We start from the raw sequence: 26,593 nt of genomic DNA on the forward strand, positions 1-26,593 counted from the left end.
CGCATCTACTGGAAACATGCCCATATATCTTTTTATTGTACTATACATACTGCATACGACATAGCATATAATTTACTCCCAATTATACCTGTACTGTAATGTACTTCATATCAAATGTCGTTACTTGTATCTATTGAATATACAACTTTACCCTCCTGCTATCAAAAATATCCAGAGCTTGTACAATTTTTTCTAGTTAATTCGTAATACCATACCATTCTGCAACGCATTATACTATTCCTAACCCAACATAAAAATAAAAGGACACTTTTGTTTTAACCTAAAGGAAAAAACAAACCATGTTAACTCCTTTCAATATACCTGTTTGCAAATATAGCTGCTTCCACTGCAGGAACTCTTACTCAGCCTCTCCTCCAGTAACACACAAAGAAAAAACAATGCCCTGTAATCACTTTGAGGAGTATATAATCATTTTAAACTAACCCGTTAACATTAACCACCAACGCGGGGGCGCAGAAATACCTGGATTAGGACCCAGGCGCGGGGGAAACCCTCTCGGTGCTGATAGACCCGTAGATCTTCCCAGGTCATCCATCTAGGAGAAGGGGAACTCTGAAGCTAAACCTAAGGGGAGGAAGTCCTCTCCAGTATTGGATGACAACCTTCCTAGAGCTGGTGACTCAAACAAATTACCGGTCTGCAAACCTAAACTGCTTAAGGAGTAGATAGGCACTTTCTATCATCCGGGTTCCATACCCTATCTTTGCCTATTAGCTAGGCGTAGAGGTCGAATCACAGGAAGTCGACAGACATTCAGTGGTCGAGCTTGTTTCCTGATTTGGGCAATGAACGCCGTTTTCCCCACTCCGACACATCCCATCCCCTAAACTGGGCACTTGAGAGTGCTTGAATGCCATAATGCCAGTACAAGTAGATTGGGTTGACCATCGTCTAATGGGTTGAGGGTACCGGAGATATAGTTCCTTGCTGCTGTTCCCGATTGGTAGTATAGGTGCTCTAACTCTTTGATAGCGCTTAGAGCGGCTGCTCCATCAACAGTTGTATAATATAGAGCTGTTTGTAGTGCCATGTCGCGCATAGACAGGGACTCTGCACTCATCGGTGGGCTATCCCGAGGCCACAATTCTAGTAGAAGGCAGGACAACTGATGACATGCTTGTGTTGCATGTCTGGTATTCTGCATAACCACTTGTTCAGCATCCATTACCTAAACTGAAACTCTAAATAAAAATGATGACAGTACAATAAAAAAATTACGCTAAAACCAGGCCCAAACTCAAACAAAACCAACCTGACTTCTCCCTTGAGGCTTGCATTTACGAACATTCATGGGCTTAGAACTAATTTAAATGATGTCGAAGCATTTCTCCTAACAAACACCTCGGATATCTTAGAACTAAATGAGACTAACCTACACTCCTCCATTTTCTCTAAGTACTTTAACATGCCTGGCTATCTCCCACTCTGCCGTAAGAACTCTGACAGGCATATGCACGGACTTGGAGTCTACATTCGTAACACCCTCACCTTGACTATTTGGTGACTTCAATGTCCACCACAAAAACTGGATTGGATTCTCTACTTACACAGATGCAGCGGGCAAAACATCACATAGCTTAACTATATCTCACTCCCTATCACAAATTGTTACGTTTCTAACCGGTTTCCCTGACCAGCTAGAACAACACGCATCACTTCTAGATCTATTTCTCACCACAGTTCCCGATGATTGTATAACACATTCTGATAGCCCACTCGGGAACGCTGATCATGCAGTGATAATGGTCGAAATCGCTCTAAACTCTAGACCAAAAAGTGAAGAGCCAGTGCTCAAAACAACGAGATATTATAAAAAGGCTGACTAGGAACCTATCAGAGATCTTATACAGAGATGCCCCATGGGAAAATATTTTCTCTTCCTGCTTAACAGTGCGCAAATGAAACCACTGAATGGTTCAAAACGGCAATTGAAGCGCATGTTCCATGCGGTAATTTATAACAAGCCCCACTCTCCCCAATGATTTATTTCGACTCGCGCAACTTCCATTGCTCAAAGACAGCATGCATACACCGATTTAACCGACATACAGACAGAATTATATAGAAGCTAGAAGTAACGTTAAGAAAGAAATAGCGACAGCTAAGAGAGAATTTACGGAAACCACTATAAAACGCATCGAGCACACAAATTAGGAACGCGTGACTTCTGGAAAATCTACAACAGTGTAGTAAATAATGGGCAATCAACAATTCCCCCACTAACCAACATTCAGGAGGTTGTTTGCTCAGCAACCGACAAGGCTGATATGCTTGCCAGTCGGTTTGCCTCAAACTCCACACTGGACCCTTCCAAACACTCTCTGTCTGACTTTCCTTTCCGGACAGATGCCACGTTAGACAATCTACAAATCACCTCTGCTCAGGTGCATGCTATCATAAAAAACATTGACACTTCAAAAGCAGGTGGACCTGATCTCATCCCAGCTGCGCTATTAAAAAAGTGCTCAGCCGAAGTAGCTCCAATTCTCTCCAAACTCTACAACAAATGCCTTAATGAATCTTGCTTTCCGGGCTGTTGGAAAACTGCTTCTGTGGTACCAGTATTCAAGAATTCTGGCGAAAGAACTGACCCAGTAAATTATCGCCCCATTAGCCTCCTCCAACATTTTGCCTAAATATTTGAGACCTTAATTAACCATGCTCTAGTCCATCACCTTACAGATGCTAAACTTCTGACTGACAAACAATATGGGTTTAGACAAGCACGTTCCACAGCAGACATCCTCATTGTAATCTCTGAACGAATATACCATTCACTGGACAAAGCGGGGGGGGCAGAGCGGTAGCTCTAGATATTTCTAAGTCTTTTGACAGGGTATGGCATGAGGGTCTCCTCAGGGAATTAGATCATACGGTATCACTGGTAGACTACTTAACATAATGAAATCCTTCTTAGATAAGGGAAGGATCCAGGTTGTCTTCGACAGTCGTACATCTAAACACTGTGATATAAATGCGGGAGTGCCTCAGGGGTATATTCTTGGACTTCTATTGTTTCTAATATTCATTAATGACCTTCCCGACAAAATTGCATCTGAGATGGGTATATATGCTGATGACAGCACACGCTATAACAGGCATGAAAAGAAAACAAATGAACACATATCTAAAGAAATGGCAAAAACACTAGCGGATGACCTCCAATCTGTAGTAGAATGAGGACATAAAATGGACGGTCACATTCAATGCTGCCAAGACTAAACTGGTTTCCTTCAATAATTACAAGAAACCTTCTCTGCCACCAATAGCAATGTAGTAATGGCCAACGACTCTTTATCTGAGAGTACATCTTTCAAACTGCTTGGCGTAACGTTCACAGGAGACATAATTTGGAACAATTACATTGAAAGCGTTGCCAGGGCCGCTGCGAAGAAGGTAGGCTCTCTCTGCCGTGCTAGCAAACTACTAACACCCGAAAGTATCCTGTACCTCTATAAGGCCACCATTCGCCCATGTATGGTGTATTGCTGTCAGATTTGGGCTGGTGCATCTGCTACTAGTCTCTCGCTCCTAGACTAGGTTCAAAAGACAGTCTACAATCTGACAGGCCCTGAACGGGCATCTAAGCTTCAGCCTATGTCTTACCGACGAAATGTAGCACCCCTCTGCTTGTTCTTCAAGTATTTTAATGGTGAATGCACTGGCGAACTGCAGACACTTGTGCCCCTACAACGTAGACATTCTCGACAAACCGGACAGGCAGCTAAATCCCACCCCCACACAGTAGAGATCCCTAGATGTAAAATATCTTTCTACTCCAGTAGTTTCTTCCCCAGAACCGCTAGACTCTCGAATTCCATTGCAGGTCCCTGCTTCCACAACTGTACTGACATGCAGAAGTTCAAGTGTAACGTGAACCGACATCTTGCTGCCCAAATCCTAACATAGTACCCCAGTAGTTGTTTCCCCTGATAGTAGCTCCCTACATCAAAGTCACAATGTGCCTTGTTTGGGGTGATTATGTTATTATATATATATATATGTATATATATATATATATATATATATATATATATATATATATATATATATATATATATATACTAGAGGTCACTTCAGGTAAAACGCTTATATTACAAAAACGGAATTGGTTCATATTGGAGATAGACGCGTTACATTAATATTGATGAGAAGAGAGAAAAATTTATATGTATTACAGTTCTGTTTCACGTAGGGGGCAGTCATTATTTAGATGGTGTGGCAGATTACTAAGATGGTTTATACAAAGTGCATTATTAACAATGATTTCACATTACCTTCAATTTTGTAGAATGATGACACGAGTTACAAAAATATTAGATGTTCTTTTATTCCAGTTGACCGGTCGAAATGATGATGACATCCAGGAATTCAAAGTCGTTTCTACATGAAAAGATTTTCCCTTCGCTTCTACTAAGGCCCTCCTCTGACTACATTTACTGACTGCTCTCTCTGCCCGATTGCCCCGACTACCTTCTTCTTCGACTGAACTAGCTCCTATATCGAGAATTCATTTCTGCCATGACGTCATACGTATGTCTGTCAACGAGACCAACCCACGTGCCCTTAACATGCGTGGTTCGGCACATGTTTCCGAATCATTTCTGCAGACAAGGAATTCTCACTCCTATTTTTCCTAAACATATTTAAATTGCATTGTTCGTTATTTTCTAGCTGACCTTATTTTAATTCGGTATTCATAAAAAGAATTGAACAATTAAAATTCCTAAATCTAAACTAGCTTATGTGAAACCGAACAATGCTTAATTCCATTTCTGAACCTCGCTTACAAAGTTCAAATCTCGATCTATTTTCACTTATCTAATGTTTTTCTGACTTACAATAAAAGGGGAACCTTTCTTGTAATATCTCTTTACTTCTCATTTTCAAAACAATATACGCATTTTCAAATTCTAGCACATTTATCTCTATATCTATGCAACCACTTGGCTAAGAAACTTCTTTAGTCAGCCCTTTCTAATTGACTTCATAATTTTATTTATTTTTTAGGTCAGAGTCTCTCTGATGTTCTTGGCATTTAGTTTTTGGGTGTAAGGTACACCTCTCCTGATCCAAATCAGCTGCCTCATCCAGCCACCCTTATGTCGAAAAACAGTCGTGTAGACTGAAAGTTGACAGATTTATTGCGTAGGGAAATGTACATAGACATACACATACATACACTTTCGCTTATATATATATATATATATATATATATATATATATATATATATATATATATATATATACAGACATGTCTGGTTGAGCACAACAAAATTATTCCTTTTTCCGATATTTCTGGAATCTTCATATCCAATTAAAAAATAAACAAATATTTTGTTTTGAAATTATAAGTACAGCTAGCCTCAAAGGAAAATGAAAGGAAAAGAAAACAGCAACACTTTCTCCTGTCGATAATCGGATGCATCGATAGAAAGCGCTTGAGAAAAATATGGCCAAACAACAACTTACGGGCGCCATTTTATATATAATGCCAGCGGAAATTAAAAAGATCGCTCAGCAAATCGAAAAGATATCCAAAAAGATCGGAAAAACTCTGTCGTATTCAACCAGACGTATCTTCATAATGACTTGCTCCCTAAACATATATATATATATATATATATATATATATATATATATATATATATATATATATATGAGTGTGTGTGTGTATGCGGGTGTGGGTGTGTGCCTTTGGGTATGTGGAAGCATGTGCTTTTCTGTTTGTATTCCTGTATATCTATATAAGTCCGGGACCCAACTCTCTTCCTGATCTACATCAATGATCTCCCAAAACACATGCGACAATCATTCGTTGACATCTTCCTGATGACACGATCATCTATACCAACACATCTAAGGCAGTTAATTACAATATTCTCTCTGGTTCTCTCCTCTGATCTTAAGCGTGTGGTACACTGGGGGAGGAGGTGGCTGATTACTTTTAATGCATCTAAAACCAAACTCCTATCTTTACATCATCAACGTTCTTATCCCCATCTGGCATCAATCGAAATGGATGGCTCTCGTCTTGGGGAGGTTCCATGCTTTTACAAACTTCTGGGTTTGAACTTTACCCCTGATATGAAATGGAACACGTATATCAAGTCTGTTGCCAAGGTCGCTTGGAAAATGGTGGGATCCTTCTACCGCACCAGTAGATATATCACTAATGATGCAATTCTCTATCTGTATAAAAGCCAATTACGCCCAAGAATGGAGTACTTCTGTCACATCTGGGCTCGAGCTGCTAAAAACAGTCTATTCTATCTTGGCAGAATACAAAATAGACTTTTTGGCTTACTGGGGGATGCCGCTTTCTCTTCCCTGCAACCTCTCTCCCAGAGAAGAGACATTGCGAACCTGTCTTTGTTTTATCGTTATTTCTATGGCAAGTACGCGTCCAGGCTCCAATCTCTGGTCCCCTTTCGCCAATCTTTCACGAAAAGCACCCGTCTAGCTGAAACCACTGTCAGCAATTCACCCCACTCTTTATCTGTGCCTTATCAAAAGGTAGATTCCATGAAGAAAGTGTTTTTCTTAGAATTGCAAGTCTGTGGAACTCTCCCCCATTTGCCTGTTTTCCACGTGACTACAACTTCGATGGCCTTTAAATCCAACATAAACAAATTCCTGATGAATCGCCCCCTTAAGTAAGACACGTAATCAAATATCAAATACTAACGATTACTACGATACTATCCTATTGATTACTGGACACACAATAAACCTTAACCCCGAGTGGCTTCTGGGCCTTGATAAGTGGTAACCCCCATGTAAAATAAAAGTATTGTTAGCGTTGTCTGAGGATATAGTTTTTACTGCTAGCAAATTGACAACTGTGTACAATAAGACTAAAACTAGAAAACATACAAATATATAATCATTGATAACATGTTTAAATTATAAACGTGAAAACGATTTTATTGCAGAGAAATCAGCATGAAAATTATATTTAATAATTATCACAAAAAATATTTCTGTAAATGTTAATGCATTTTACGAGATGCTGTAGCCTGCAACTGGAAATATCGAATTATTCAATGATTAACTGAATATAATCGATCTAAGTTTAGCGGACAGATGAGATCTGGCTGGAATAGTATTTAGATAGACATAAATCTAAATTAATCAACTAAAAACTATTTCAAGAACGAGAAACTATATAATTAACATGTGACTTGCTGTCTGCAGTGTAATAAAAATTACTATGTCAAGTTGGACATTTGCAGATATATATTACATAAATGCACATACGTACTCACGCATACACACTCATATATATATATATATATATATATATATATATATATATATATGTATATATATATGTGTGTGTGTGTGTTTCTGTGTGCTTAATACACCCATGCGCACGTATAGTAGCATAAGTTCGTTATTATTAATAAAAGGATAATATATATATATATAAATATATATATACATATATAGCTGAATGTCTTTGTGTGTGCGTGTATGTGTGTGTGTGTGTGTGTGTGTGTGTGTTTGTGTGTAGTCACGAATAGGCTCCTATATGGTTGACTATTTAAAAAAAAACTGATTATATATAATGATAGAAGATATCGAGACACAGGAATGGGTATGTTTGGTTTGGCCTGAACGATGGTTCATTAAAATTGTGGGGTCTGCGTTCGTGCCTGGCCTCCATAGAATGGAAATATGCACAAACTTTAATAAAGATTTTTCATATCTATCTACGTAAGTATACTTTGATGTTTACGTTTCAGTTTGAAGAAATATGGTATAATAAAATTATGGGGTGTTCGTTCGCGCCTGACCTCCATGGAATGGAAATATGTCACAAAGTTTAACAAGGTTTTTTAATATAGATCCACAGAATATTGTGATAAGTGTTTTAGTGTGAACAGGTATGGTATAATTAATTATGGGGTTTATCTATTTTATTTTTACTTTCTGCATATGTTGCTTTGGTTGTGATAACCCTAAATTCGAAGCTATCTCTTTACAACCCTTCCTTTTTATAACCTATCATACTTTTACGAATCAGAGTCCATTTTCTGTAGGCTGTTTGTGAACCCAGTCAACGACGGGTACTTTTGCTAGTATATATATATATATATATATATATATATATATATATATATATATATGAAAAAAGTGCTCGTTGTAATGTAGATATATAGTAAGCTCGAGAGGCATAGATAACATAGAGCTATTGTAATATTAAGAAAGATGATATAATTAAAATTAAAAATTACAAATCAGTTTCACAAGCAAGAACAAACAAAGTCAATATATTGTACGCTCGCTTCGAATCGATGTTTTTATTGAGATAAACAATAAGTCTTGGACAAAAATTCCATCATATAGTTTTTTGAAACAAACTCTCCTCATCAGCAAAAATATTCGGTGTTATATTTTTAAGTCACACAAAAATGAACCTAGCATTTTTTTAATAAGGCAGATGAATCCTTTAATGGTTCCCCTTCTAAAAGTCGTAAGTATCATCGTCAAATCATTCATTGGGGTGTTAAATGTAGCTTGTAAAACCGATTTTTTATTTGTAATTATAATTTATAAATCTTATTTCTTAATATATATATATATATATGTATATATAAATAAATATATATATATATATATATATATATATATATATATAGATGCACACATATAGTAACATAAGTGCGCTATATTAAAATAGAGACTATATATATACATATATATATATATTTATATATATATATATATATATATATATATATATATATATATATATATATATACATAGTCCCTCTGGAAACACCTCAAATGAACTACGAAAATGCTATTTTTACATCTCCAACACATTTTGAAAATAATTTCTGAGAGGACGCTTCACAGATCGTCTGAAACGCGTTAAAACGATTTCAATGATTTAAAAACATTATTATAATGATCTAAATATAATTCTCAAAGAAATCAAGACACGGAATAATAAAATAATATTAAAAAATACACATTGTTGGTGACCACCCCCTTATTTAAATATATATATATATATATATATATATATATATATATATATACATGTGTGTGTGTGTGTGTCTGTGTATGTCTGTGCCATTTTCTTTCCAAAACAGCAAAATTAAGCTTAATGAATGCAACTGTGCAAAAAAACTATACCTAATTTGATGAGATTATTTTTCCTCTGTTACCAAATAAAATATAATGGAATGAAATATTACCAGTACGGACTGTCTTTTCTGTGCTGCGGTATATATATATATATATATATATATATATATATATATATATATATATATATATATATATATATATATATATTACCGAAACCCGGTCACGTGCTGTTGTTGCTCAGTGTGTTCAAACGCACAGATGTGTAATTTCACACTACATACACAATAGCTATGTTAGTTTTATTCCCTTAGTTGCAAAGTTGTCTGATTTGCACATTCTGGAACACGCGGCATATAATTGCCTACGTGGGAGGCAATCATTCTGTTTTTGTAAACCAAACAGTTTTAAAGATTGTCACGTACCTTTATTAAGCATACAAAAGAAACACTTTATTTTTATTCTATTTTTCTGAAGGATATAAAGAAAAAATATATGTCAAAAATATATTATTATAATTCTAAAAAGAAAAAAAAAACAGATTAAAGTCATTTACGCAAAATTAAATAAATTATTACTTATTTCCGTAAGGCGTGTTTCTTGTTTAAAACTAAGACAGAAAATCATGTTTTAGCAGTGGGATATTCTAGATTTCTCCCTGACAAATATTTTTTTGCGTTATCTTCTAATATTTAAACCTATATTCATGTTTGTTCGTGCTGTAAACATTAAACTTTTTTCTATTTTATTAATGTAACAGATTGCAATTTTACAAAAAAATTCGAACAACAGTTATTTTATGACTTTTACGTTGAAATAATAATTTTATTATAAGTTCTCTAGTGTATCGTTATTTTCATGGAAAGTGTTCAACTGAGCTTCAATCTATGGTCCCCCCTCGCCAAACTTTCACAAGAAACACCCGTCTAGCTGTACACACTGTCAATAATTCTCCCCCACTCTTTATCTGTGCCTAAACCTAAATGTAGATTCCATGAACAAAGCTTCTTTCTTAGAACTGCACGCCTGTGGAATTGTCTTCCGTTTTCCTGCTTTCCGGCTGACTACAATATGGTTGTGTTCAAGTCTCACGTAAATATAATTTCTGGACTCTAAAATTGCCGCTACGTCACAAAGAAAATCAAATAAATTTTAAAACAAAAATTCATTAAGAACGTTTAATTAAAAGGTGGTACGCAAACTCATTAATTCGATTAAAATGCTATAGCAAAATTTTAAGCTAATCGGTTGGTTAGTTGGTTGATTAGTTGTTTTTGTTTTTCGGCATATCAAACTTTTTCAGGTTATTTAATGCCGAATGCAAAGATTTTGAAGAAAATTTTTTTTAAGAGAATATATTTGCTGTTTTTAAGTTGGTTTCTATTCAACCCATAGTTGGGACCCTAACAGGTACTACCACTCCGGATCAGAGTGGACCTGGGAGCAATGGTAAGAAAATGGTGGCTTCATACTCCCCAATGCTTGCAAGCTGGGGCCTCACCACTGGATATAGTTTAAGGTCATATCCAGGACCAAGCTAAACGGTAGAATTGATCTGTTAGTAACATGCGCTTAAAAAACTAACATTAAGATTATATATTTATATATATATATATATATATATATATATATATATATATATAAATATTTGAAAAAAAAACTGATTACATATAATGATAGAAGATTTATCGAGACACATGAAAGGGTATGTTCGATCTGGCAGAACAGTAGTTCATTAAAATTGTGGGGTCTGCGGTCGCGCCTAGTTCACAAAGTATGGAAATAAAAAAAATATAAATTAAAAGAACGTTTACAAGTGTTTCTGATATAGATGTACATATGAATACTTTGATAAGTATGTTTTAACTTAATAGGGATGGTATAATAAAAGTGTGGGGTTTTCGTTCGCGCCTGGCCTCACTAGAATGGTAATAGACACACACTTTAATAAAGACTTTTCACATTTACACTGAAACACTTATCACAATATTCTGTGGATCTATATTTAAAAACCTTGTTAAACTTTGTGACATATTTACATTCTATGGAGGTCAGGCACGAACGAACACTCCATAATTTTATTATACCATATTTCTTTAAACTAAAACATAATTATCCAAGCATACTTACGCAGATAGATATGAAAAGTCTTTATTAAAGTTTGTGCTTATTTCGATTCTATGGAGGTCAGGCGCGAACGCAGACCCCCTAAATTTTATTATACCATCCCTATTTAAGTTAAAACATACTTATCAAAGTATTCTCATGTACATCTATATCAAAAACAATTGTAATTTTTTTTTTTTTTTTATTTTTTTATTTGCATACTTTGTGGACCAGGCGCGTACACAGACCCAACAATTTTAATGAATCATCATTACGCCTGATCAAACATACCCATTCCTGTGTCTCGATACATCTACAATCATTATATGTGATCAGTTTTCTATAATATTCAACCATATAGGAGCCTATTCGTGACCAGACACACACACACACACAGACATTCAGCTTTATATTATAGATATACACACACACACACACATATATATATACATATATATATATGTATATATATATATATATATACATTTGTACACACGGGTGCTTGCCTCGCAAGTATCCGAGCGTACAGCAAAGTCCCAACTAGTATTTGCTCAAAACCTTAAAAAATAGTGTGCACCATCTCTAGGTCTGATACTATCATTATGTCAGGTTTGGTCATGATCGGCTCGACAGATGTGGCTGAGAGAGAGTATATATATATATATATATAGGCTATTGTTGACCATCTATATTGATGGATATTATAATTAAGTGATTGGTTTTGCACTACGAAACAGATTCTTGTAAATGACAACTGAATTAAAGGAATAAAGAATAAGACCGTCAAAATTATGCATTTTGGAATATAACTTTTTGTCATGTATTCTCTATATTGCTCTATACTTACCTCGCGCTTCTTAAATAAGGATTGATATATATTATAAGAAAATATATTTCTACAGAAATATATATATGTGTGTATGTGTGTGTTACTAGGATTCTACGTTTATAAACATTCTATTAATAACATTTTTATATTCCTTGCTAACATAAACTATCCGATTATTTCAGTTCAGCGTACAGACAAAAATATCTAACCATTTCTTCTATTTGTGTCCACATTTTCATTTTTCTTTAAAGCTCATTTAAATAATTTCACAAATATTTGCGCCTATCTATTAAATCTTGGAATGTATCGACTTTCTCGTATGATCTATCGCAATGGCTAACCCTAAATCCTTGTCTTTTTTAAATTTTTTATGTAAAGTAGGTTTAGTTTTCAACGCGACTGAAAATATTGTAATGTTTATTGTCTTTTTTTTTGTTGTGGTGATCTCTGATGGCTTCCCAGTCAGTTGTCTTGAAAAATCCTGTACATTTAAGCGATGACTAATTTACTTGAAGTCGAGAGTTTAGAGTGATATCTATCATTTTCCATATATATATATATATATATATATACATATATATATATATATATATATATATATATATATATATATATATATATATATATACTAAGTAAACTCCTTTAACGTATTTGGTAAAAAGAAATGACACGCAATAGATACAGACAACATTATGAAAACATGTTTTTAAGTAGAAAGTAGTCTCATAGTGACTCTATATGCGCATTTCGATAGAACAGGAAAGACATTATAGCAGTAGATGATTATTATAATGCACTAGGATCGTTATTGCTTCTTTGGTTCTGTAAAACTACGTTAGATATTTTGAGAACGTTTATGTTCTAGTAGCCGCAATCTACCGGGAACAAACATATACACTGTAAATCGACTACAGCGATGTATTTTAATTCTAATAAATTATGATTAAGTAAAAATATAGACCTTTAAAAATATAGATACGCTGATCAGTTATCAAGATTGATAACTGATATGCAAAACCATTGAAAATACAATATAAGGGTGGAATACAAAGATAAATCGCCGGGTTCGTGAGAGTTTCTTCTTAAGCTAAAATATGTATGAAACCAGACGGGGTGGATAATTTCCTTAAAATTTAAAAATATTTGTCTGCTTGAACGAGACACTAAAAATATGTTTGCGTGCCCCATTTTCAATATTAATCTATGCATAAAATAATACCGATCGGTAATCTACAAAATAAATTATGAGAAAATTATACTTTTGACACGTAAAGATTTCAAGTTTAAACTCTTTAATGAGATGATACAATACTTGGTAAATATTTATAAGAGGATATAATACTTGATAAATATTTATAAGAGGGTATAATACTTGGTAAATATTGCCGCTATGATTTTTTTTTATTCAGATTATGTATTGCTTCTAAAATTGTCTTCTCTTAAGCCTCATGCCATTACTAGGATTTTAATTTAATTCGTTTTAATTTGTTGAAGCTTAAAATCTTGATTATCTTTAAAATATATAAGCAGAATATAGGTTTCTATCCTTCTCTTTAGAAAAGAAGGAGAACTCTTTTTGCTGGATAACCTCAAATGTCTTAGTGAGCCCCTTCCTTCAATGATCTCAATGATAGTAAGGATAGAATTCCTTAGCGACATTTGGATGCTGGCCAAACGGGGATTCATGACTCGAAGATGTAAACGTCAACAAAGTATATTTTATTTTATTTGCACATTTCTTAAAAAGTCAAACTAAATTTAACCCTATCGTGTGTGTGTATCATTCTGTCCAGTTTTATTTTATTTTTGTTATTTTTCACACATATTTTAACCATTATTACTTCACTTATTCTAAAACCATTTCCTGACTAAATTGTTACCATGATACAGCGAGGAAGTAGGAGAATACCTACAGATTATTCTCGCTTATTTAGATGACAGAAAAACTGTATTTAAGTGTGATACTTAATATAATAAGCCATGGTAAGACGAAAAAAAGAAAAGAAAAAAAACAAATCAAATAAAAAAAAAATTATAAAAAATTAATTAAATAAATAAGAGATCAAAGTAACCCCTTGCACACTGCCATCTCCTTTCCTGACACGTATTTCGGGTGTTTGTTCCTAGTTATGATGCCTATGCTGCTGATCCGTCATTTCAACGAAACATCAAGAATATGGGCTCCTACGTCTTTGTCAGCAATTCATCAATCTGTACAATTGTCTTTAAACTGATATTAAAAATTAAATGAGCTCTGTCTATTCAAACAACCTTACACTCTTATTTTCTTGACAAATTAGACAACCGCATTACAAACGGATTTCCTTTTACGATAGAGGGTAGAACTTAAGCAATATAATTAATATATACAATACTAAACTATAACCACCATGCTCCTTTTATCTAATCGCCAATACTGGATCCCCATCCGGTCACAACTTACTTTCAGTATCCTAAGACTCTTAATTTCTCAAATCTTATATCACTAAGGCATTCTTCTGAATAAATACAAAAATTCTCCCAAGCAGTTCAACATCCAGTGATCATATATTAACCCTCATTTAATTCCTTATATCACTTTGAATTTTACCTTAAATTTTCTCTCCATCCCTAAGTCAAGATGAACACCTCTATTACACTACTTTTACAAATAAGATAGACGCATTTACAATATCAGAGACTCCCGTGCAGTGCCTATTACCTAACTCAATCTACGGTCCCTAAACAAGAAACCACGACACAATGTACCAATAATTCCTCGAAAAACCACAAACATACCACTGCTAGTATGCTAGTATATCCTAATGAAACTTTACTTTGTGTCTACGGACAGATAGATACTTTACTTTGAGACAGATTTGAGAGAACATAGTCTACGGACAGATAGATCATTTACTTGGAGGCAGATTTCAGATAGACATAGGCTACGGACAGATAGATACTTTACTTGGAGACAGATTTGAGGGAACATAGTCTACGGACAGACATATACTTTACTTGGAGACAGACTTTGAGAGAGACATAGTCTACGGACAGACATATACTTTACTTTGAGACAAACTTTGAGAGTGAAATATACTTTACATGGAGCCAGACCTTGAGAGACATAGTCTACGGACAGATATATACTTTACTTGGAGACAGACTTTGAGAGAGACATAGTATACGCACAGAGAGATACTTTACTTGGAGACAGATTTGAGAGAGTCTTTGTTTACGGACAGATATATACTTTACTTAGAGACTGACTTTGAGATAGACATAGTCCCCGGACAGATATCTACTTTACTTGGAGAAAGACTTTGCGAGACCCAGTCTACGGACAGACATATACCTTTACTGGGAGACAGATATGAAAGAAAGACATAGTCTACGGGCAGACATACACTTTACTTTGAGACAGACTTTGAGAGACACATAATCTACGACCAGACATATACTTTAGTTGGAGAAAGATTTGAGAGAGACATTGTCTACGGACAGATATATACTTTACTTTGAGACAGACTTTGAGAGAGACATAGTATATACACAGATAGATACTTTACTTGGAGAGTGACTTTTAGAGAGACATAGTCTACGGACAGATAGATACTTTATTGGAGACAGACGTGGAGAGAGATCTAGTCTACGGACCGATGGATACTTTACATGGAGACAGATTTGAGCGAGAGATTGTCTACGGACAGACATATACTCTGTTATGAGAAAAACTTTGAGAGAGACATAGTCTACGGACAGTTATATTCTTTACTTTGAGACAGACTTTGAGAGAGACATAGTCTATAAACAGATAGATACTTTACCTGGAGACAGACTTTGAGAAAGACATAGTCTACGGAAAGATAGATACTTTACTTCGCGACAGACTTGGAGAGAGACATAGTCTACGGACAGATAGATAATTATCTTGGAGACAGACTTATAGAGAGACATAGTCTACGGGCAGTATGATACTTTACTTGGAGACAGACTTTGAGATAGACATATACTACGGACAGATATATACTTTACTTGGAGACATACTTTAAGAGAGAAATAGTCTACGGACAGGAAGATACTTTACTTTGAGACAGATTTATAGAGAGACATAGTCTACGGATAGATAGATACTTTACTTGGAGAGAGACTTTTAGAGAGACATAGTCTACGGACAGATAAATAATATACTTGGAGACAGACTTTTAGAGAGACATAGTCTACGGATAGATAGATATCTACTTGGAGACAAACTTTGAGGTACACATAGTCTACGGACAGACATATACTTTTCTTTGAGACGGATTTGACAGAGACATAGGCTACGGACATATACTTTACTTGGAGACAGACTTTGAGCAGCGCATATTATACTGACAGGCATATACTTTACTTGGAGAGAGACATTGAGAAAGACCTAGTCTCCGGACCGATAGACACTTTACTTGTAGACAGACTTTGAGATAGACATAGTCTACGGACAGATTAATACTTTACTTGGAGAGAGACTTTGAGATAGAAATTGTATACGGACAGAAAGATACTTTACTTGGAGACAGACTTTGAGAGAGACATAGTCAACGGACGGATAGATACTTTACTTGGAGACAAACTTTGAGATAGACATATACAACGGTCAGAAAGGTACATTACTTGGAGGGAGACTTTCAGATAGACATATATTACGACAAGATAGATACTTTACTTGGAGACAAACTTTGATATAGAAATACACTACGGACAGACAGATACTTTACTTGGAGGCATACTTTAAGAGACACTTTGGTTTACGGACAGATAGGTACTTTACTTGGACACAGCCTTTGAGACCGACATATTCAATGGACAAATATATACTTTACTTGGAGACAGACTTTTAGATGGAAATACTCTTCGGACAGATATATAATTTACTTGAGGACAGACTTTGAGATAGACATAGTCTACGGAGAGGTAGATACTTTACTTTGAGACAGACTTGAGATAGACATATACTTTACTTCGAGACTGACTTTTCGAGAGATATAGTCTACGGAGAAACATATACTTTACTTGGAGACAGACTTTGACAGAGACAGTCTACGGACAGAAATATACTTTACTTGGAGACAGACTTTGAGATAGACATATTCTACGGACAGATAGATACTTTACTTGAAACAGACGTTAAGAGAGACATAGTCTACGGACATATAGATACTTTACTTAGAGACATACTGTGCGAGAGACATAGTCTATGGACTGATAGATACATTACTTTGAGACTAACGTTGAGAGAGACATAGTCACGGACAGATTGATACTTTACTTGGAGATAGACTTTGAGAGAGACATAGTATACGGACAGACAGATACTTTACATGGAGACAGACTTTGAGATAGACATATGCTGCGGACAGATAGATACTTTACTTGGAGACAGACTTTGAGAGACACATTGTCTACGGACAGACATATACTTTACTTTGACACATACTTTGGGAGAGACATAGTCTACGGAGGAAAGACACTTTACTTGGAGACAACGTTGAGAGAGACTTAGTCCACGGACAAATGGATACTGTACTTGGAGACAGATGTGAGAGCGAGACATAGTCTACGGACAGACATATACTTTACTGTGTAGACAGACTTTGAGCGAGACATAGTCTACGAACAGACATATAGTGTACTTGGAGACAGATTTGAGAGACACATTGTCTACGGATAGACATATACTTTACTTTGAGACATACTTTGAGAGAGACATAGTCTACGGACAGACACATTCTTTACTTTGAGACAGACTGTGAGAGAGACATAGTCTATCAACAGATAGATACTTTATTTGGAGACAGACTTTAAGAGAAACATTGAGGAAGTCATAGTCTACGGACAGGTAGATACTTTACTTTGAGGCAGACTTTTACAGAGACATAGTCTGAGGACAGACAAATACTTTACTTTGAGACAGACTTTACTAGAAGACTGACCTTGAGGGAGGCATAGTCTACGGACAGATAGACACTTTACTATGAGGCAGACTTCAAAGTACAGAGACATAGTCTACGGACAGGCATATACTTTACTGTGAGACATACTTTAAGAGGGACATACACTTTACATGGAGACAGACTTTACTTGGAAACAGACCTTGAAAGAGACATAGTCTACGGGCAGATAGTTACTTAACTTGGAGACGGACTTTTAGATAGACATAGTCTACGGACAGATAGAGATTTTCACGGACAGTCTTTGAAAGAGACAGTCTACGGACAGATAGATACTTTACTTGGAGACATACTTAAAGAGGGACATACACTTTACATGGAGACAGACTTTACTTGGAGACATACTTTGAGAGAGACATAGTCGACGGACAGATAGATACTTTACTTGGAGACAGACGCTGACAGAGACCTAGTCTACGGACAAATATGTATTTTACTTAAAGACAGATTTGAGAGCGACATATTCTACGGACAGATAGATACTTATCTTGAAGACAGACTTTGACAGAGACATAGTCTACGGACAGATAGATACATTACTTGGAGACAGCCTTTTAGATAGACATAGTAACCAGACAGATAGTAACTTTACATGGAGACAGTCTTTGAGAGAGACACACTTTGAGAGAGACATTGTCTAATGACAGATAGATACTTTACTTGGAGGCAGACTTCGACAGAGATATAGTCTACGGACTGATAGATACTTTACTTTAAGAGAGACCTTAAGAGAGACTTTTCCTACGGACACATAGGTACTTGACTTTTAGACAGACTTTTAGATAGACATAGTCTACCGACAGATAGAGACAACCCTTGAGATAGACATAGTCTGCGGACAGACGTATACTTTACTTATAGACAGACTTTTACAAAGACATATTCTATATGTATATAATTTACTTTGCGACAGACTTTGAGAGGGACATATACTGTGCATGGAGACAGACTTTACTTGGATACAGACTTTGAGACAGACATATACTACGGACAATAGATACTTTACTTGGAGAAAGATATTGAGATAGACATAGTCTACAGACAGATAATACTTCACATGGAGACATTCTTTGAGAGCGACACAGTCTACGGACAGAGAGATACTTTACTTTGAAACAGACTTTGAGGGAGACAGTCTATTGACAGAGAGATACTTTACTTTGATACAAATTTTTCGAGCGACATAGTCTACGGACAGACATATACTTTACATGACCACATACTTTGAGAGTGACCCAGTCTATGAACAGATAGATACTTTACTTGGAGACAGACTTTGAGAAAGACATAGTCTACGGACAGATAGATAATTTACTTGGAGACCGACTTTTAGAGAGACATATCTTCTGACGGATAGATACTTTACTTGGAGACGGATTTGAGAGAGACTTTGTCTACGGACAGATAGATACATTACTTGGAAACAGACGTTGAGAGAGACATAGTCTACGGACAGATGGATACTTTATTGGAGACAGAATCTGGGATAGGCATACACTACGGACAGATATATACTTTACTTGGAGAAAGACTTTAAGAGAGACTTCGTCTAGGGACAGATAGGTACTTTACTTGGAGACAGACTTTGCGAGCGACATATTCTACGGACATATAGATACTTTACTTGGGCACATATACTTTAAATGGAGACATACTTTACTTGGAACAGACCATGAGATAGACATAGTCTAGAGACAGTTACATATTTTACATGGAGACAGACTTATACTATACTGTGAGACAAACTTTGACATCGACATAGTCTACGGACAGACATATACTTTACTTTGAGACAGACTTTTAGGGGGACATATACTTTACATGGAGACAGCCCTTGAGAGAGACGTAGTCTACGGACTGATAGATACTTTACTTTGTGACAGATAGAGACTTTACATGGATACAGTCTTTTAGAGAGACATAGTCTACCGAACGATGTATATTTTACTTAGAGACAGACTTTGAGAGAGACATAGTCTACGGACAGATAGATACTTTACTTGGAGATTTATTTCGGAGAGACATATATATATACTAAGTAAACTCCTTTAACGTATTTGGTAAAAAGAAATGACACGCAATAGATACAGACAACATTATGAAAACATGTTTTTAAGTAGAAAGTAGTCTCATAGTGACTCTATATGCGCATTTCGATAGAACAGGAAAGACATTATAGCAGTAGATGATAATTATAATGCACTAGGATCGTTATTGCTTCTTTGGTTCTGCAAAACTACGTTAGATATTTTGAGAACGTTTATGTTCTAGTAGCCGCAATCTACCGGGAACAAACATATACACTGTAAATCGACTACAGCGATGTATTATAATTCTAAAAAATTATGATTAAGTAAAAATATATACCTTTAAAAATATAGATACGCTGATCAGTTATCAATCTTGATAACTGATATGCAAAACCATTGAAAATACAATATTAAGGGTGGCATACAAAGATAAATCGCCGCGTTCGTGAGAGTTCTTCTTAAGCTAAAACATGTATGAAACCAGACGAGGTGGATAATTTCCTTAAAATTTAAAAATATGTGTCTGCTTGAACGAGACACTAAAAATATGTTTGCGTGCCCCATTTTCAATATTACTCCATGCATAAAATAATACCGATCGGTAATCTACAAAATACATTATGAGAAAATTATACTTTTGACATGTAAAGTTTTCAAGTTTGAACTCTTTAATGATAGGATACAATACTTGATAAATATTTATAAGAGGGTATAATACTTGGTAAATATTGATAAGAGGGTATAATACTTGGTAAATATTGATAAGAGGGTATAATACTTGGTAAATATTGCCGCTATGATTCTTTTTATACAGATTATGTATTGCTTCTAAAACTTTCTTCTTTTAAGTCTCATGCCATTACTCGAATTTTAATTTAATTCGTTTTAATTTGTTGAAGTTTTAAATCTTGATTATCTTTAAAATATATAAGCAGAATATAGGTTTCTATCCTTCTCTTTAGAAAAGAAGGAGAACTCTTTTTGCTGGATAACCGCAAATGTCTTAGTGAGCCCCCCTCCTTCAATGATCTCAATGATAGTAAGGATAGAATTCCTTAGCGACATTTGGATGCTGGCCAAACGGGGATTCATTACTCGAAGATGTAAACTTCAACAAAGTATACTTTATTTTATCTGCACATTTCTTAAAAAGTCAAACTAAATTTAACCCTATCGTGAGTGTGTGTGTGTGTGTGTGTGTGTGTGTCATTCTGTCCAGTTTTATTTTACTTTTGTTATTTTTCACACATATTTTAACCATTATTACTTCAATTATTTTAAAACAATTCCCTGACTAAATTTTTACCATAATACATCGAGGAAGAAGGGGGATACATACAGAATATGCTTGCTTATTTAGATGACAGAAAAAACTGTATTTAAGTATGATACTTAATATAATCAGCCATGGTAAGACGAAAAAAAGAAAAGAAAAAAAACAAATAAAAAGAAAAAAATTATACAAAATTAATTAAATAAATAAGAGACCAAAGTGACCCCTTACACACTGCGATCTCCTTTCCTGACACGTATTTCGGGTGTGCGTTTTACTAGTTATAATGCCTATGCTGCTGATCCGTCATTTCAACGAAACATCAAGAATATGGGCTCCTACGTCTTTGTCAGCAATTCATCAATCTGTACAATTGTCTGTAAACGGATATAAAAAATAAGATGAGCTCTGTCTATTCAAACATATCTAACCCTCATTTAATTCCTTATATCACTTTGAATTTTACCATAAATATTCACTCCATCCCTAAGCTAAGATGAACACCTCAATTACACTACTTTTACAAATAAGATAGACGCATTTACAATATCAGTGACTCACTTGCAGTGCTTTGTACCTAATCCAATCTACGGACCTAAACAATAAACCACGACACAATGTACCAATAATTCCTCGAAAAACCACAAACATACCAATGCTAGTATGCTAGTATATCCTAATGAAACTTTACTTTGTGTCTACGGACAGATAGATACTTTACTTGGAGACAGACTTTGAGAGAGACATAGACTACGGACAGATATCTACTTTACTTGGAGACACACTTTGAGGGAGACATAATCTACGGACAGGTAGATACTTTACTTGGAGACAAACTTTGAGGTAGACATAGTCTACGGACAGATAAATACTTTACTTGGAGAAAGACTTTGAGAGAGACATAGTCTACGGACAGATATCTACTTTACTTGGAGACACACTTTGAGGGAGACATAATCTACGGACAGGTAGATACTTTACTTGGAGACAAACTTTGAGGTAGACATAGTCTACGGACAGATAAATACTTTACTTGGAGAAAGACTTTGAGAGAGACATAGTCTACGGACAGAAAGATACTTTAATGGAGGGAGACTTTGAGAGAGACCTAGTCTACGGACAGACATATACTTTACTTGGTGACAGATTTGAGAAAGACATAGTTTACGGAAAGATAGATATCTACTTGGAGAAAAAATTTGAGGTAGACATAGTCTTGTGACAGACATATACTTTACTTTGAGACAAACTTTGAGAGAGACATATACTTTACATGGAGACAGACTTTACTTGGAGCCAGACCTTGGGAGAGACATAGTATACGGACAGATAGATACTTTACTTGGAGACAGATTTGAGAGAGACATAGTCTACGGACAGACATATACTTTACATTGCGACAGACTTTGACAGAGATATAGTCTACAGACAGACATATACTTTACTTGGAGACAGACTTTGAGAGAGACATAGTCTACGGACAGATAGATACTTTACTTTGAGACAGACATTTAGAGAGACATAGTCTAAGGACAGATAGATACTTTACTTGGAGACAGACTTTGAGATAGTCATATTCTACGGACGGATAGATACTTCACTTGGAGACAGACTTTGAGATAGACATAGTCTGTGGACAGACATATAGTTTACTTGGAGACAGACTTATAGAGAGACATAGTCTACGGACAGATAGATACTTTACTTGTAGACAAACTTTGAGATAGCCATCTTCTACGGACGGATAGATACTTCACTTGGAGACAGACTTTGAGATAGACATATACTTGTGACAGACAGATACTTGGAGACATACTTTTAGATAGACAGATACTACAAACAGATAGATACTTCACTTGGAGACAGACTTTGAGATAGGCATATACTACGGACATGTAGATACTTTACGTTGAGGCAGACTTTAAGAGAGACTTTTCTACGGACAGATAGGTACTTTATACTGAGACATACTTTTGGAGCGATATAATCTACGGACATATAGATACTTGCAGACATACTTTGAGATAGACATAGTCTACGGACAAATAGCTACTTTATTTGGAGAAAGACTTTAAGATAGACATAGTTTACGGACAGATAGATAATTTACTTGGAGACAGATCTTGAGATAGACATAGTTTACAGACAGATACATACTTTACTTGGAGACAGACCTTGAGACAGACATAGTCTGTGGACAGACATATAGTTTACTTGGATACAGACTTTGACAGAGACATAGTCTACGTACAGACATATACTTTAGTTTGAGACGGACTTTGAGAGGGACATATACTTTACATTGAGACAGACTTTACTTGGAGAAAGACCTGGAGAAAGACAGTCTACGGGCAGATAGATACTTTACTTGGAGGCAGACTTTGAGATATATATAGTCTACGGACAGATAGATACCTTACATTGAGACAGTCTTTGAGAAAAACATAGTCTACGGACAGATAGATATTTTACTTTACATGTATACATATACTTTACATGGAGACATACTTTACTAGGAGACACACTTTGAGATAGATATAGTCTACGGACAGATATATACTTTACTTGGTCACAGACCTTGAGATAGACATAGTCTGCGAACAGACATATACTTTACTTTAAGAAAGACTTGTACAGAGACATAGTCTATATGTATATACTTTGCTTTGAGACAGACTGTTAGAGGGACATATACTTTACATGGAGAGAGACTTTACTTGGAGACAGACCTTGAGAGAGACAGTCTACGGACAGATAGATACTTTACTTGGAAACCGACTTTGAGAGAGACATAGTCAACGGACAGATAGATACTTTACTTGGAGACAGACTTTGCCAGAGACAGTCCACGGACAGACATATATTTTACTTTGAGACAGACTTTGACAGAGACATAGTCTACGGACAGACAAATTCTTTACTTGGAGAAATACTTTGAGACAAACATAGTCTACGGATAGATAGATACTTTACTTGTAGACAGGCTTAGCGATAGACATAGTCTACGGACAGATATATTCTTTACTTGGAGACAGACTTTGAGAGAGACTTTGTCTAGTGGCAGATATGTACTTTACTTGGAGACAAACTTTGAAAGCGACATATTCTACGGATAGATAAATACTTTACTTGCAGACAGACTTTGAGAGAGACATAGTCTACGGACTGAGAGATATTTTACTTTGAGACATACTTTTAGAGAGACAGTCTACGGACAGATAGATACTTTACTTGGAGACAGACGTTGAGAGAGACCTAGTCTACTGTCAGACAGATACTTTACTTGGAGACAGACTTTGAGACAGACATAGTCTACAGACAGACCGATACTTTTCTTGGAGACAGACTTTGAGAGAGACATAATCTACGGACAGTCATATACTATACTTAGATACAGACTTTGAGAGAGACCTTGTCTACGGACTGACATATACTTTACTTTGGACCTGACCTAGTCTACGGACTTGAACAATAAACCACGAGACTATGTACCTATAATTGCTCTCAAAACCGTATAAAAATACCGCTTATAGTATGCTACATATATCCTATAGATACTTTTCCTGGTGCTTTCGGACAGATAGATACTTTACTTTTTAACAGTACTAGTCTATTGCCAGACATATACTTTACTGTGAGAAAGACTTTGAGACAGGCCTTAGTCTATGGACAGAAAGATACGTAACTTTTAGGCAGACTTTAAGAAATACGGACTGATGGATACTTTCCTTTGTACCTGACCTAATCTATGGACTTGAACAATAAACCACGACACTATGTATTTATAATTCCTCTCAAAACCTCAAAAAACACAGCTGCTAGAAGTCTACGTATATCCTATAGATATTTTACCTCCAAGATTACTACCTTTGTCTGTTTTGCATGACAGAGCTTTTTTTAACTCTACCCCAAACTCTATACGTGTAAGTATACTGTACTGTTACTATAATCCTTTGTCCTGATCATTAACCAACCATTGCTTTATTTCCTAAGTTGCCATTAAATTTAATCCATTGCACGTAACTTAGAGGGGTCCTAGCTCCCAACCCTTAACCTTTATAGAATGGCTTTTCATAAATCGATACACATTAACAGCTAAAGATTTCTTAGGCATGCTTTTGATTATACTCTTAACCCATAACTAAGGTTAAAAGTTAATACTTACTAGCCATAGTCATATACATAGATTTGAAGTGATCTATAATGAACACTTAATATCTTTCTTTTGATAGGAGACAGTATTGCAATAATTTATGCACAAACTGAACCGGTACTCATCGTAATAAACACCGTCGGATATTAAGAGAAAGGCGAAGCCATCGTCCTTCGATACAAGTCTGCAGACAACATACTCAATGTCTAAACTTCCATACGTCCATCCATCTATATTTTACTATACTTACAGAATACGCCATAACCTATATCTATCAGTTATACCTGTACTAACTGTACTGCAAAACAAATATCTTCTTGTATCTATATTATTGGTATTAAATACTTAGGCATCAAATTTTAATTTCTACTTAAATATGTTACACTCTTCCTGAATTTACACAACTATATCTAACCGTACATTAACTCGTCTCTCTGATACCAATGCTGTTGGAAATTTAGTTGCTGCCACGGCATGAATTTTTATCTATCCCCTCTCCCATTTAAAATGAAAATGGAAAGCATAGTAATGTCCTTTTTAATCACTTTGAGGAGTGTGATTTTTCAGTAGATTTTAACCTAAATAACCGATTGTTCAGTAGATATTAACCTAAATCACCGATTAATATTAAGTACCAATGCGGCGTCGTAGAAATACCGGGATTATGACCCTTGTGCGGGGCAAGCCTTCTCGGTGCTGATGGACTCGTAGATCTTTCCAGGTCATCCGTCTAGGAGAAAGAAAACTCTGAAGCTAAACCTAGGGGATGGAGTCCCCTTCAGTCCTGGACGACAACTTCCTAGAAATCACCGGTTGGCGAACCTAAACTGCTTAAGGAGGAGATTGGCTCTGTCTATCACCCGGATTCCATAATCCTTCTTTGCCTATTAGCCAGGCGTAGAGGTTCTATCACAGGAACTCGTCAGAATCACCCAGTGGTTGAACTTGTTTCCTTACTAGGGCAATGAACGCCATTTTCCCCACTCCCGTCACTGGACACAGTGGGGGGGGTTATTCAGTACCATACATGTCGGTGTACTTCGACTGGGTTGACTTTGCCTAATGCATTGAGGGTACCGGATTGACAGTTTCCTGGCTGCTTTTTCCGGCTGA

This window comes from Euprymna scolopes, chromosome 8 (assembly GCF_053919585.1).
Source record: "Euprymna scolopes isolate OS-2025 chromosome 8, ASM5391958v1, whole genome shotgun sequence".
NCBI lineage: Eukaryota > Metazoa > Mollusca > Cephalopoda > Sepiida > Sepiolidae > Euprymna > Euprymna scolopes.